At 44.1% G+C, this 15153-nt stretch overlaps 1 long non-coding RNA gene across 8 annotated transcripts in view; it reads left to right on the forward strand.

The window, feature by feature from the left end:
• Nucleotides 1-12404: 12404 nt before the first annotated feature.
• Nucleotides 12405-15153, forward strand: part of LOC132501167 (uncharacterized) — a 60373-nt gene continuing 57624 nt past the window's right edge. For 7 of the 8 annotated variants that reach the window (XR_009534172.1, XR_009534176.1, XR_009534180.1 and 4 more), the window contains exon 1: nt 12405-12595. This is a non-coding gene — a long non-coding RNA (uncharacterized LOC132501167). Of the gene's footprint in view, nt 12596-13742; nt 13840-15153 lie in introns of all 8 variants that reach the window. The other variant, XR_009534173.1, reaches the window with a different exon arrangement.

A 15153-nucleotide genomic window follows, 5' to 3' on the forward strand; every position in this document is an offset into this window, starting at 1 on the left:
AACTTAAGATATCAGGATGTCCTTCTGTAGATGAATTCATAAGCAAATTAGGGCACATACATGTCAAGGGGAGCAGAATACACCACCCCAAAATATGCCCATTTGACAAAAGGATTATTTTGGACTGGTTAATTTAAGAAACAGCAGACCCAGGAGAATCTTTCAAAACCAAGTAGATGGCTTCCCTGGTGGCACAGTGGTTGAGAGTCTGCCTGCTGCCAATGCAGGGGACACGGGTTCGTGCCCTAGTGTGGGAAGATCCCACATGCCGCGGAGTGGTTGGGCCCATGAGCCATGGCCGCTGAGCCTGCACGTCCAGAGCCTGTGCTCCACAACGGGAGAGGCCACAACAGTGAGAGGCCCATGTACCGGAAAAAAAAAAATAAATAAATAAGTAGAAAATGCCCTTTTAGGAGGTAAATTTCCATTTATTAAGGATATCTCCATTTGTAAGGGTATGTCCTTCTTTGGACCAGGAATTGAAAGATGACTAAATATCAAGAAAAGATTGTTGGGACTTCCCTGATGGTCCAGTGGTTAAGACTCCACACTCCCAATGCAGGGGACCAGGGTTCAATCCCTGGTCAGGGAACTAGATCCCACATGCTGCAATTAAGGGCCTGCATGCCGCCACTAAAGATTACACAGGCTGCAACTAAGACCCAGTGCAGCCAAATAAATAAATGTTTAAAAAAAAAAACAAAGCTTGTCAATGAAATAGGCCTGGATGTAAATCTGTGTAACAACCATACCCTTGTTTACTGGGCTTTGACTAATAACATCTCTTAAATGGCTTCCTCCATTCCCTAACATCTTTCTTTTGTTCTCAGCAGAAGATAGCATTTAAGGTAATGGCTTGGGACATTTCAGGGAATGACTCAGTTTTCCTGGGTATCTTTCAAGTATACAGGAGGTACGCATGGGATATATTAAACTTCTGATTGTTTTCTCCAGTTCGTCTCTTTTTCATTACAAGGGAGATCTCAATAAAGAACATAGAAGTGTAGAGGGAAAATTATTTTTCCTCTCATATACCTGCAGTGCAATAGTATTCAGAGATATAAAGGAATGGATCATCAACCCATGCAAATATATATAGATAGATATAGATGCAACTAACACGTACATTGCTAAGTGAAAGAATCCAGTCTGAAGTGCTACACACTGTATGACCTCATTTATATGACATTCTAGAAAAGGTAAAACTGACACTGGTAAACAGTTTAAGGAATATGTGGTAGAAATAGTCCATATGATACTTTAGTGGTGAATACCTGTCACTATGCATTTGTCTACACCCACAGATTTTTACAACACAACAAGTAATTTACAATCTATTCAAACTTAGCTACTTAGGATATGGGAGTGTCAAAGCCTGGAATACAGAATGTAACAAAGAATCTAACTGTTTCAGAAATGTATGGAAAAACTCACTGTTGGTAGTGGGACAAATGGGCTGACCTAAGTTAACTTTGGAGATGTACAGAATCTGTAGGCCAAAGACAAAATGTGCCATACATACACAGTGGACTCTAAGTTCTTTCCCATGAGGGGTAGTAGCTAACAGTACTGAAACTACTATATCAGTAATCGAATGGAACAAGCACTGAATTTAATAAATGACAAATGGTGGAAGCCAGGTTTCTTACCACTGGAGTGGGATGTTACAGTCAAACAAAGGGAAAAGGTTACGATATCCATGTCATAACAGATCCGGTTGGAGACATCGGTATAAACTATCTTTAGCCTACACATAGTTCCACATGGATATCTTTATAATTATGTGTATATGCATAGGCTGGGATACATGCATGTATTTCTATGTACTGTCAGCTGAGCATATTTAGCTCCCACATGTAAGTTTTTAATACCATTCTCTAATAAAAGGAACAAGGGCTCTTTGAAGAAAGGGCTGATGCTAGGACTGAGACAGTAAATATATGAAGCAGCGTAATCTTAAAATATCAGAAAGTAAAGAAGTACCCAAAATTTTAAAAACCCACAAAAGGAAAATTATGTAAAATGAAAACAGGAGCAAATGGAAAAAGCTCTCAACAGCCAAAGCAAGAATGAACTAAGCAGTCTAATAATGTAGTGCTGGATTATAAACAAAAGTTTACAGTAATCATTCATGTGTCCAAACTGGTAAAAATAAATTACATAGTTTTCGATGAATGGTGTTAAATAGAAATCTCCTATGCACAAAGCTTCTAAACAATTCATATAGACACTCAGCTGTAACACCTCTCTCCTCAAGTGTGGCTTCTGCATTATGACTTCCTCCTAAATAAGACACGCAGGATGGACATGGGAAAAAAATTAGCCTGTGGGAAAACTTGACAAACACTACTTCAGCTAGGTGACCAAAGTTAAGAATATAAGTGAGAATTTTCCTTAAGAGCCTGTCCTCTTGATATATAGTGAAGAGGAAGCACTTCACCTCTGTGATCTGCTTTTTCAAAGCCAAGTCTAACCACGACAAAAACACCAAGCAAATCCCAGTGCCCGGCAGTCTATACAATACCTGACCAGTCCTCCTCCACACTGTCAAGGTCATGGAAACAAGGAGAGTCTGAGCAACTGTCAGAGCCCAGAAGAGACTAAACAGACATGATGACCCCATGTCCTTTGAGACCCTGGAACAAAGAAAGGTATAAAAAAGGGAACGTGAATAGGAACTTCAGTTAATAGTAAAATATCAGTATTTGTTCATTATTTGTCATGATTCTGTAAAAAATTAGACAGGAAAAAGTAAACGTCAAATAAGAGAAATCTACTGTAACAAACTGGAAATCTAGAGGAAAAGGGGGATTTCTTTGTAAAAACACATTACCAAAATGGACCCTAAATTAAGGAAAACACAAAAAGGCCAATTAATCACTGAGGAACCTCTTCCCCTACTGGTTATCCTATCACTGTTCCAGGCTTTTCCTCTCCTGGGACAGGGAAGGAACAGGGACAGAGCTGTTTGGCAGCTCCCCTAGTATATGACCCCACCCAGTGTCTTCACCTCCCCCAGCCACGCCTACCCAGTGAGGACACCTGAGGAAGGATCAGGGATTATTGACTCAGATGTATCAACCAGGACTTTTTCTTTTCCCAGCGACTGGACACACTTACGGAAGTAAAATAAATTAGTATTTATTGTAAGGGTAGAAATACATTAATACTTGCAAGTGACAAGTTGAAGAATGGGTTTGGACCTGGCAGGTCCAGCGGCTCACACTGTCTCAGTGTGACCTTGCTTCTCTCCAAACCTTAGTCCTGCTCAGTGCCTTTGGGGGACCCCATTCACAGGCACAGGCTCTCTCACTGCCCTTTGGCCAACAGCAGTTCTAGGCTGACAACCACTCACCATCCATTTTCCGAGAAAGAGTTTCTCCTTTTCTTGGATTCCAAAAAGTCATGGTTTTAAATGCCTTTGATCTGGCTTGGGTTGCATTCTCATCCTTGACCCAACACCAGAAGATGGAAAATGGGACTGGCTAGATGTGGGTTGTAAACCCTTCTTCGAGCTGGGTGGAACATGGGGTCATCCTTCTGCAACTGTTTGGACTGGAAGCAGGTGAGATGTAATTCCCAAAGGAAAACTGAGGCACTTGGGCCTGAGAACAGATGTTGGCTGGGAGAAAGCAACAGATTCTAAGTCAATGACAGCTCACTGCACAGCACAGAATCTGACACAAAAGGAAGAAAGGGGTTCACTTAGGGTCAGGGGCTGCAGCTACTCATCCAGTGCTCTCACTGTCCCTCCCAAGACTGCAAGAAGTTCTTTCACTTGCTGAAAAGTCAGGATCATTGGTGGTGGTAAACTCAAGTCTCTTTCCTTGGGCATCAGGTCCTCACATCTCAGAGGCTGGCCCAGAACAGCCCATGTGCCCTCAGAAGACCCACAGACCTCATTCCTGCCCCTGAGATGTGGGATCCCGTGAGTTATGCCATCTCCCTGGCCATATTAACTACCCATCCCTGAAAAACAATACTGCTCCTTTTCCAGTTTCTTCTCTCTCCTTTTCTAAGGGAAGAAACCAAATGCTAGGGTGGTAAGGAAACTCTTGTGCAATGAAGTAACGGGAGGCTCAAGAATTATTCCATGCCATGGAACCCATAATTGTCAGGCTTCCAGAGGCCACATGGATGCATATGGCTCTCCAAGACAATGGCAGTGTCAGTGTAAACCTCCCACTGGGCGGTCCAGGTGCTCCCATATCTTTGATTCTTAATGAATATGCATGTCAAAAGTTTCTAACGACTGAAAGGACAAAGGATTGCAGGGCCATGGTCTACTGTATGGGTGTTGTGTCAGGGACACAGTCCAATGTTTAGAGGATTATTACTTCTCTTGGCAGCCTATGAGGCTGTGAGCGGGAGGCCTTTTTCTCAGCCACATGCATGTTAGTAGTTGAAACTTCTCAAAGAAATGTCTACACTGCCCAGGTAGCTCTTGAATTGCCCAGCATCATGGTCAGCTCCGTAACTGTACATGAGGGCCTGACAATGCCCAGGCTGGACTGAGCTAGAGGACCACAGATGCCTGCCTGGATAGTCAGAGGTCAAAGGCTGTCCTGCCTGAGACTTGATCATCTATTCATGCCCACTCAGATGGAACAAAGGATGCCTCCAGGGCCAGGAGGGCCCCACCAGCCCTTAAGAAGGCGGCATCTGGGGGCTGGCAGGTCACTGCACCCAGTCCTGTATAAATCCACACGTGTCCGCTGAGTGCCCTCCTGTCTTGGCTGTGCTGGAACCTGGGGCTGCCCAGGCAGAGTAGGGCCAGCATCACCCTTCCCAGGTAGGAGGGCAGAAGGAAACCATGCATGACTTCTGACACCCTCCCCAATCCTTGACAGAGGTTGACTTGGATAAGAAACAGTCCGAGACAAGAACAGACATTTCATTTTTCTCTCAGAGCCCAGGACTGGGGGAAGGGATGCCAGAAAACCAGTTATTGACCTCAGCTCCCTGACTCCTGTTTGACCCTGGGCAAGTCCTATCCATTCTGGAGGCTTCAGAGAGAAAGAGAGGGGAGGGCAATGAGGGCCAATTGTGCTTAAACCTAACTCTAACCTTTACCCTAAGAACCCTAACCTCTAACCGTAACCCCCTAACAACCCTAGCCCCAGACCCCTAGACCCTTGCCCCGACCCCTAAACTCTAACCCCCGACCCTTTAGCCACAGCCCTCTACCAGGATGCTCCAACAATGACCCCTAACCCTAAACTGTGACCCCTGAACCCTCACACTGACTCAAACCTAGGCCTAAAGCCTGGCCTAGTGGGTACCGAGGGATGACTGTATGAACTCTCAAATAAACCAAGGAATTAAATCTTCCTGACCATGAATTTAGCTATGGTTTCTTAGATTAGACAGTAAAGCATAAGAAATGAAAGAAAAAAATAGATAAATTGGATTTCCTCAAAATTACAAACCTTTGTGCATCAAAAGAGGCTATCCAGAAAGGAAGAAGACAGCCCACAGAATGGAAGACAATATTGGCACATTCTATATCTGATAAGACTCTTTACCTAGAATATACCCAGGACTTTTCCAACTCATCAACACAAAGACAACAACATTTTTGAAACAGACAAATGGCTGCATGGACTGCTCTCCAGGCAAGACATACAAATGGTCAACAAGGACATGGAAAGAGGTCAAACGTCATTAGTCATGATGAAAATGCAAATGAAAGCCACAGTGTGATGCCCCTTCACACACACTAGAATAAAAATAAACTTTAAAATCAATTTTAAAATATATAAATAAAAATAACAAATGGCAGCAATGCAGAGAAATTGGAACCCTTAAAAGTTACTTGTGGAGATGCACAATGGTGCAGTCTATGCGTACAAACCTTTACCATTTACTTAAAAATATAAAATATAATTACCATGTGGTTCAACAACTCCACTCCTAGATATATACCAAAAAAATGGAAAACAGGCATTCAAACAAAAACTTGTACACCAATTATTCATAGCAGCACTGTTCACAATAGCCCAGGATAGAAAAGATTTAAATGTCCATCAGCAGGTAAACGGATAAGCAAAATAAGGTAGATTCATAAGCTACATTATTCTGTCATATAAAGGAATAAAGTAAAATTATACAGCCGCTGTGGAAAACTGTATGGTGGCTCCTAAAAAACATGGATGTGATCCCTTGATTCCACTCCAGGGTGTACACCCAGAATATTAGAAAGCAAGGGCTGGAACAGACATTTGTACCCCATATTCATAGCAACGTTATTCACAATAGCCAAAAGGTGGAAGCAACACAACACATCCTTCAACAGATGAATGGATAAGTACAGTGTAGTAATATACACAATGGAATATGATTCAACCTTTAAAACTAAGATAATTCTCACACATGCTACAATGTGGATGAACCTTGAAGTCATTATGCTAAGTGAAACCAGCCAGACACAAAAAGGACAAATGTTCTATGATTCCACTAGTATGAGGTATCCAGATAAGTCAAACTCAAAGACAAAGTAGAATAAGGTTGCCAGGGGTTGAGATGAGTTCGTGTTTAATGGTTACGGTTTCACATGGGGAAAATAAAGCTCTGGAGATGGATGGTGAGGATATTTTTACAACAATGTGAATGTAGTTAATGCCACAGAACTGTGTACTTACAAATGGTTTAAATGGGGTTTTCCCCATGGCACAGTGGCTAAGAATCTGCCTGCCAATGCAGGGGACACGAGTTTAAGCGCTGGTCCTGGAAGATCCCACATGCCGCAGAGCAACTAAGCCCGTGAGCCGCAGCTACTGAGCCCTCGTGCCACAACTACTGAAACCTGTGCGCCTAGAGCCCGTGCTCCATAACAAGAGAAGCCACCGCAATGAGAAGCCTGCACACAGCAACGAAGAGTAGCCCCGCTCGCCGCAACTAGAGAAAGCCTGCGTGCAGCAACAAAGACCCGACACAGCCAAAAAATAGAAAATAAAATAAAATAATTTTTTAAAAAGTTTTTTAAAAATGATTTAAATGGTAAATGTTATGTGTTTTTAATCACAATGGAAAAAATGAATGAAATAATGATCAATGTTACAATGTGGATAAACACTGAAAACATCCTAAGTGAAAGAAGCCATATAGAAAAACCACCCAGATCATGCTCATCTTGTACACTTTAAACCCAGCAAGGTTTTTTAAGTGAGGAAAAGCCCCAGTGATGGTTCCAAGAAAAGAAAACTGGATTCGAATAGAAAAATACATTTCCACAAAGCTGGGGCAGCTGGTGAAAGTTGAAGCAGGTCTGTAGATAGGATTATAATGTGGAAACCATAATTATTCCTCATTTGGGGGTTATGTGCTCGTTCCCTGGGAGAGTGGCCCTCCTACTCTCTCAGGGTAAAACAAACTGGAGTATTTTGTGAATGTGGAAAACTTTATACTGCTATTTATACTGCTTCGAGGGGAGTCACGGGGAGAGGTAGGGGCACAGAAGCTTTTGGAGAGGAGAACCCACCGCGGAGCTCCTTGCACACTGGCTCGCCCCACCTGGTGACCCGCCTGCCCCTCGTGGGCCGCATGTCACCCCCCAGCCCCCACCCCCGAGGGCAGGGCGCCTGCTCTTTCAAAAGGACAAGGTCTCACATGAAGGAGACCCAGTGGGGACTGTCACGCCCCCACTCCTGATGCTGACTTTGGGAGAATGAACCCCCTTGACTGGGTGATGGGACACTGTGAGGAAAGAGGTGGCGGCCCCATCCAAGTCGGGGCCTGGCTGAGAGATGGGAACACAGGAGCCAAGTGCAGGGCCTGGAGGCCAGGCCAACAGGAGGGGCATCCCCAGCCTTGGCCGGCCTCTCCAACTGTGACATTGTAGCTTTAGGGGACCTGGGGCAGGTGACTGAATGTAATGGGGGTCTAAACTGGACCCTGAATGGGGCTTAAGGAAGGTGTGAAGGATGTTACTGAGACCGTGACAGTCATTGGAAGACAGACTCTGTGTCAGGACATCCTGCTCCATCCATTTAAATCCCTGAGATCTGTGACCTTTACGTGGCTACGCAGGATTGTTAGAGCAGCTGCGTGTGGATATATCTGCAAGTGGTTCCAGCAAACACACAGTTGTGCACACAGGCGGGCATAGCACACACACAAACATATGTAGGTGCACAGCACAAATATATTCACACACTAGCATATGAACACACATGCACACATATGCCCATGCACACACTAACGTGAGCAAGTGCACACTAACGAACGTGTGCAAGTGCACATACCTATGCACATGCACAGCATAGGTATGCAAACAGGCACATGCACACGCATGTACATAGCACACACACAGGGAATAAAGTGAATCCATAAAGTGAGTCCGTAAAGCATTAAGTCCTGAACACAAGTGAAGCTGACATGTATTTTTCCCTTTTCTTAGCTTTGATGTTTTTCACAACAAAAAGTTTAAGGAAAAAGTTAATGGCAAATGACTTTTGATTCATAGGACTTTCTGACGTTATTCCACAAATATTATGACAGGAGAAATGAATGTAGATAGTACATGTGTCCACTAATGGATGAATGGAGAAGAAAAACATGGTCCATCAATACAAGGGAATGTTATTCAGTCTAAAAGGGAAGGCAATTCTGACACAGGCTGCAGCAGGGATGAACCTTGAGGGCATTAATGCTCAGTGATGTAAGCTAGACACAGACAAACAAACAGTGCTTGATCCACTCATACAAGGCCCCTAGAGCAGTCGGAAACATAGAGACAGAAAGTAGGATGGTGAGTGCCAGGGGCTGAGGGAGGGACAATGGCGACTGAGTGTTTAATGGGGACTGTTTCAATTTTGCAGGATGAAAAAATTCTGGAGGGCGATGGCGGTCAAGTTTGCACAACAGTGCGAATTACTTCTGGACCCTGAAATGTGCACTTAAAAATGGTTAAGATAGTAAAGTTTATGTTTTGTGTATTGGACCACAATTTTTAAAACTTAAAAAAAAAAACAACAGGAAGTAGTCCGTGAATAACACAAGATGCACAACTTCACTAACAACCGAGGGATTAAAACCGTAAGAAAACTACTGTGCACACACCTACCAGAATGGCAGACATGAAGACACAGTATCAAATATCAGCAGGATGTGGAGCAATGGAAAGCCTGGTGCGCAGCGGGGGGTGCAACCACTTCTGAAACAATCGGGCCTCAGAGAGCGAAGTCCGTGCACACAGACCCACAGTGTTCCTCCCAGCTGAACACAACCCCCCCCCCAGCCCTGCACCAGGACACACAGACATGGACTCTGCAGCCACAGGAGCCAAACCTGAAAGAACCTGAAGACCATCACAAGCAGATGCAGAAATGAACCATGCACGCTCCTATGAAGGAATATTCCACAGCAATGGAGTACATTTTGTTTAAAGGCAGTAAAACTATAAAAAATCATTTTTTTAAAAAAACTATATTCACAAGATGAAAGAATCTATAATTCTGGCACCTAGGGATTGTTGAATGCTCCTAAAAATAGATTGTTGTGGAAACGTTTATTATAAGGAAATTGACATATTCTCTAGGAAGGACGGGGTGAATGGGTCTGTTACATTTTCTACATTGAAGACATATACAGGTTTTGATTCTACTTCTGTTAACTCAAGTGGGGCTTCATTGGATTTCTGCTACCGCGGAGATAATCAAATTCTGGGTAGGGGTCAGGAGGAAACTAGTCATAGGCGTTCTCGTGTAATAATTACTGTTGAAAGTGTAAATGATCCATTTATCAGTAAGACTGAGAGTAGAATAACTGCTACATTACTTCATAGGAGGTTGTGTGTGCTACTGTCCCTAGGGCTCCAGTGAGTGAGTATTTTGAATGTGAAGCTCATCCAGATCTGAGAATGGAATAAATGGCTAGAGGTGATATGGCTAATATACATAATATGCCAACATTTATATTAATTAGTGGGTAAGATATGGGAAGAGGAATTCATGTTTTGAGAGCCAGGGTTAAGGTTAGCATTGGGGCAATAATATATAAATTGATGATGTTGATGGACATAGTGGTTCTTTAAGAAGTAATTTGTATGCCTCAGCAATGGTTTGTAATCATCCATGGGGGCTGAGGATTGTTGGCCCTTTCTGGATTTGTATATAGCCTAGGATTTTCCATTTAATTAATATGAGGAATGCTATGGTGAATTAAATTGGGTCATTTGTGAAAGAATGTTGATTATAAACATATTCTTAGGAAGAGGACTTGAACCAGTGCAGATAAAGGTTTCAGTTTTACATAATTACCGGGCTCTGCCACCTTAACACACATGGTTCTACAGTAGGGTATGTATAAATTAATTGAATGTAGAGTATATCATCATTTAGTTTCCAGACATTTTGTAAAGTAAGCCGTAATGCTCTTGTCCTTTCCTACTGGCAGAAATCTGCAATAGACAGAAAGCAACCAGGATGACTCCAGTCTGAACTCAGACCACGTGAGACTTTAATCGTTGAACAATTAAAAGCAGTTATACCATTGAAATGTCGTGATCCAGCATCAAGGTCATAAACCATATTGCCGCTATGAACTCCAGAATACAATTACACTGTTATCCCTAGTAAAACTTGTTCTGTTGATCAGTGTTTTAGAACAGGTGATAAAGCATTTTGACTAGTTGGTCTAAATTTTGATCACTCAGAGGTGGTTGATTCTCCAAAAAATAAATGACACACGGGCCCAAGGCGCACCAGCTTCAGTAGTTGTGGCACACAGGCTCAGAAGTTGTAGCCCACTGGCTTAGTTGCTCTGTGGCAACTGGGATCTTCCCAGACCAGGGATCGAACCCGTGTCCCCTGCATTGGCAGGCGAATTCTTAACCACTTCATCACCAGGGAAGTCCCAGAATCGCAGTCTCCCTTTTAGTATACCTTAAGCCCAAAGAATCCATGGAGAATTGTTACAGAAAATAAGACAATAAAATATTGTAAGGACTGTGACAGAAGCATATAGTACACAGTTCATATAGACACAGCCCAAGCAGTTACAAAGTATATTAAAAGGGAGGCTGCAATTTTATTTTATTATTTTTGTTATTTTTAACATCTTTATTGGAGTATAATTCCTTTACAATGATGTGTTATTTTCTGCTTTATAACAAAGTGAGTCAGTTATACATAAGCATATGTTCCCATATTTCTTCCCTCTTGCATCTCCCTCCCTCCCACCCTCCCTATCCCACCCCTCTAGGTGGTCACAAAGCACTGAGCTGGTCTCCCTGTGCTATGCGGCTGAGGGAGGCTGCAATGTTAAAAGAATAAGATAAATTATACCCACAAACTCCCAATCTTTCCTGAAACGTTGCAATCTGGAACCCTATTGTAGGAAGCAGAAGATTCCAGGAGACATTGTACAAATGAAGGACTCTAAACCCTGTGGTTGGATAAGGAATTCTGGAAGGAAGGTATCCTCACCCGAGGAGAGCAGGTTCCTATACTTGTCTAACATCACATACCTGGACAGTTCCCACTGATCTTGGTCCAGGCATTGCCTGTCCTCTTGAGAGAAAACTATGGCCATATCCTGGAATGTCAGCAGTCCCTGAAATTAAAAGTACACATACCGTGTGGCCACGGGAAGAGTTCATAATGTGACCCAAGAAGAAAAGAGCAAGTTTAGAGAACTGGTTTTAATTTAGAAGAGTGTCTTCAATTACCCACTAATGTATATATATATATATATATATATATATATATATATATATTTTTTTTTTTTTTTACAAAGTAAGTTTCTCTATCTTATTTCTAACTACAAGAAAAGAGTGTGGCATGTGATCCACAAAACCAGTATAGAGACTATACTTATCTGGAAAAGAAATGATAAAATGATGGTTTCAACACAGGCATATGCATTTTTGAGTGTTTTATTTATATCAAATTGGATAAAATGTGTGTATTTCTCAGACAGAAAAGACGTGTCGAGGTAGAAATGTACCTTTCAACTATTCATGGGTACACAAGTACACTGGGGAGATTGTAAAAGTTCAGATTGTGATTCAGTAGGTCCGGTGGGCCTGAGTTCTATTTTTTTAACAAGCTCACTTTTAACTAGTGATGCCACAGTCTGATTCATTATCGACAATTGTGAATAGCAGAGACATAATTAGAAAGGTAAAAATTCATATTTAATTTTGAGCTTAAAGTGTTTTATGGATTTTACACCTTTAATAGGATAGTAAGCACAGCAGCAACAATCATTTGTGAATATTTACTATAGACCGTGTATCTTTCTAACTTTGTAGTGTAGGACTCCAGGAAAAATGCCTGGGCTGCGGTCACAGTGGGCGGGGCCCTCAGGCCGGGCCGCCCCTCCAGGACCTCCGACGGGGCCCTGCGCTCCTGGCGGCTCCCTCCCCCGGCGCCTCCGTCCCTCCCAGAAGGCCTCGGGGCAGAGCGGTCCCACCCACTGCGCCCAGAACGGAGCCCGCGTTTCCGCAGAGCTGGAGCTCCCGGCTCGGGGTCTCTTCCCTCCGCCTTCACGGAACTGCCCCGGAGCCCGCGGCGAGGGCGGCCTCACTGACGCTGCCGGCTCTGGAGGGGCCCCGGAGGCCGAAGCCGCGACAGTCGTGCGGACGGCGGGCCGGGTAAGTGGGCGCCGACCCTCCGCCTGGTACGGTGCCCTGGCGGCAGGGCAAGACCAGCTTCTGAGGGGCAGGGGTTCGCTGCCACCCGCCGCTGCTGTGCAGAAAGGGCGGCCCCCAGCGTCTGGTCCCGGGAACTTCGGTCCCTCCTCTCGCCCCTGCCCTCGGCCTGGCTCGCGGGGCCTGGGGGGCGTGGGGAGGGGGTCGGCCTGAGTGTCCTGAGGGGAAACGGGGCAAGGGAGGCGCAGGGCCCGGCTGCAGCGTCAGCGCGCCTCCCCGCGACTGCGGGGAAGGCGGCTAAAAACTCCTCCCGAGGCTCGCAGGCCCCTTATTCAGCGGAGTCCCTCTGCCCTCCTTCCTCCCTGAGCTAAAGGACCGGGGGGAGGGGACAGGGCAGGGCTCTGGCGCAGGTAATGGGGACCATCAGCAGGTGATTGTTAACTAAGGAAAACCGGCTTTCCCAACGTGAGGAATGCAGCGCTTTTCTTTGTTTGAGGAGATGCCAGAGGCTGGGCTCCCTGAATTCCTTCCTTTCATATGCACCTCAGCGCTCTGGGGCCTGCATTCTGTATTTGCATATCCTGAGATCCTCAGGGCTCGCGGCTCACACTGGAGGGCTGCAAGGGCTGATGACTGTGATATCCTTTGTTTACTGAGATGGCAAGAAATATTCCATTTCTCACAGGCTTGAGGGGCACAGAGTGAAAAGGGTAGGAGAATCTCACTCGGCATGTACTTTGGTTTACATGTAGATAATATGTACACTTAACTGTGCTACTAGAGGTTCTCAAGTGCGATCAATTGTACTACTGCCCTCTATGGATTCATTTCATGAATATCATAAGATACATGCCTATAGAATTGACTTAATCCATTTAAATAGGATAATGGTTTTTAAAGGAAACATAATAGAAATATGACAACAAATCCCTTACCACTAAAGGCTGGGTCTGGAGCAACCTAAATAAATGTTCCATTGTTAAAATATTGAAAGATGTATTCAATAGAAATATCAACAAAAATGACAAATGATGAGGGCAGCAGAATGTTGAAATGTTCTATCTTTATCCTTAAAGTGGCAGAACATCATGTATTAGTAGGCGCTGAGGGCAGAAGATGCCTGATTTATACCTTTGTCATATTTGTACAGTTGTTTCAACAAGTAACTTAAAGACCAAATGGAAAAAAAGGAGGTTTGTGCCTGAGATCATGTTGATGTGAAACCAGGGATGGCCACCTTGTCCCAGGTGAGTTAAGTTTACCTGGCAGGTAGACCACAGAGCTCCTGAGAAGCAAGGGTTGGAATTTTTCTGCTGGGTGCCCCTTAGGTTCTGTGACTTGACTGATTGTGAGTCATGTTTCGGGAAAGACCTGATCACAGGAAAAGGGTGGGGAAGAGTGATTTGGGGAGCAGCTAACAACATGCATCACGGCTCATGGCTTGAATGAATTTTAAAGAAACAGGAAAACAAATGCTTCTTATGGAATCAGAGAATGTCCAGCCGGACAATCCCAGAAAATGAGGAACACCCATCCCATTTTCCAGATGAGAAAACAGAGGCCCAGCAAGGTGAAATCCCTCACCCAAGTTGCACCCGTCTCTCCTCCCCACTACATGGTTCATGAAAGCACGACTTTTCCTGTCGTGATCACTGCTGAACCCCAAAAAGGACCAGGCATCTAGCCGCTGCTCCAAAAATTTTGGTTGACTGTAGGAACAATGCTATTTCTTTCTTTCTCACTCTTATTCAGGATTGTGCCAAGAACTCCCCAGGCTGCAATGTAATTCGATAAATGTAAATATTAATTGAGTTTTGTTGTGATGAGGACTTAGGCTTTGGAGGTAACAGACTTGGTTCAGATCTTGGTTCTGCCACTCAATAGCTGTTTGGCTTTGGGAACATTACTAAACCTCTCTGAGCTTATTTCCTCCTTTGTAAAGTGGGGATAAATGTATCTGAGCCAGCAGAGCACCTGCATGAGAGATGTGCACTAAATATTGGTCTTTCTCACTCTCCCACGCCATCTCTGTGCTTCCCAGAGAAGATGTATAGAAGGATATAGTACTTTTTAAAATTAATTAATTAATTAATTAATTTTTGGCTGTGTTGGGTCTTCGTTGCTGTGCGCGGGCTTTCTCCAGTTGCGGCGAGCGGGGGCTACTCTTTGTTGTGGTGCGCGGGCTTCTCATTGCAGTGGCTTCTCTTGCTGCGCTTGTTGTGGAACACCGGCTCTAGGCCCACGGGCTTCAGTAGTTGTGGCCTGCAGGTTCACTAGTTGTGGCGCATGGGCATAACTGCTCCGCAGCATGTGAGATCTTCCCTGACCAGGGCTCGAACCCATGTCCCCTGCGTTGGCAGGCATATTCTTAACCACTGCGCCACCAGGGAAGTCCAATATAGTACTTTATAAAGAGGGGTTTTAGTTGATTTCAGATAGTGTACATGTTTCTTGTAGAAAAGATTTTTCCACTATAGAAACATTAACATGCAATACCACTACAAATGCAGTATTCTATGGGTTAGATATTATCAGTAAATTTTATAAGTAATTGGGCAAAG

This window comes from Mesoplodon densirostris, chromosome 14 (assembly GCF_025265405.1).
Source record: "Mesoplodon densirostris isolate mMesDen1 chromosome 14, mMesDen1 primary haplotype, whole genome shotgun sequence".
In the NCBI taxonomy this organism is placed as follows: domain Eukaryota; kingdom Metazoa; phylum Chordata; class Mammalia; order Artiodactyla; family Ziphiidae; genus Mesoplodon; species Mesoplodon densirostris.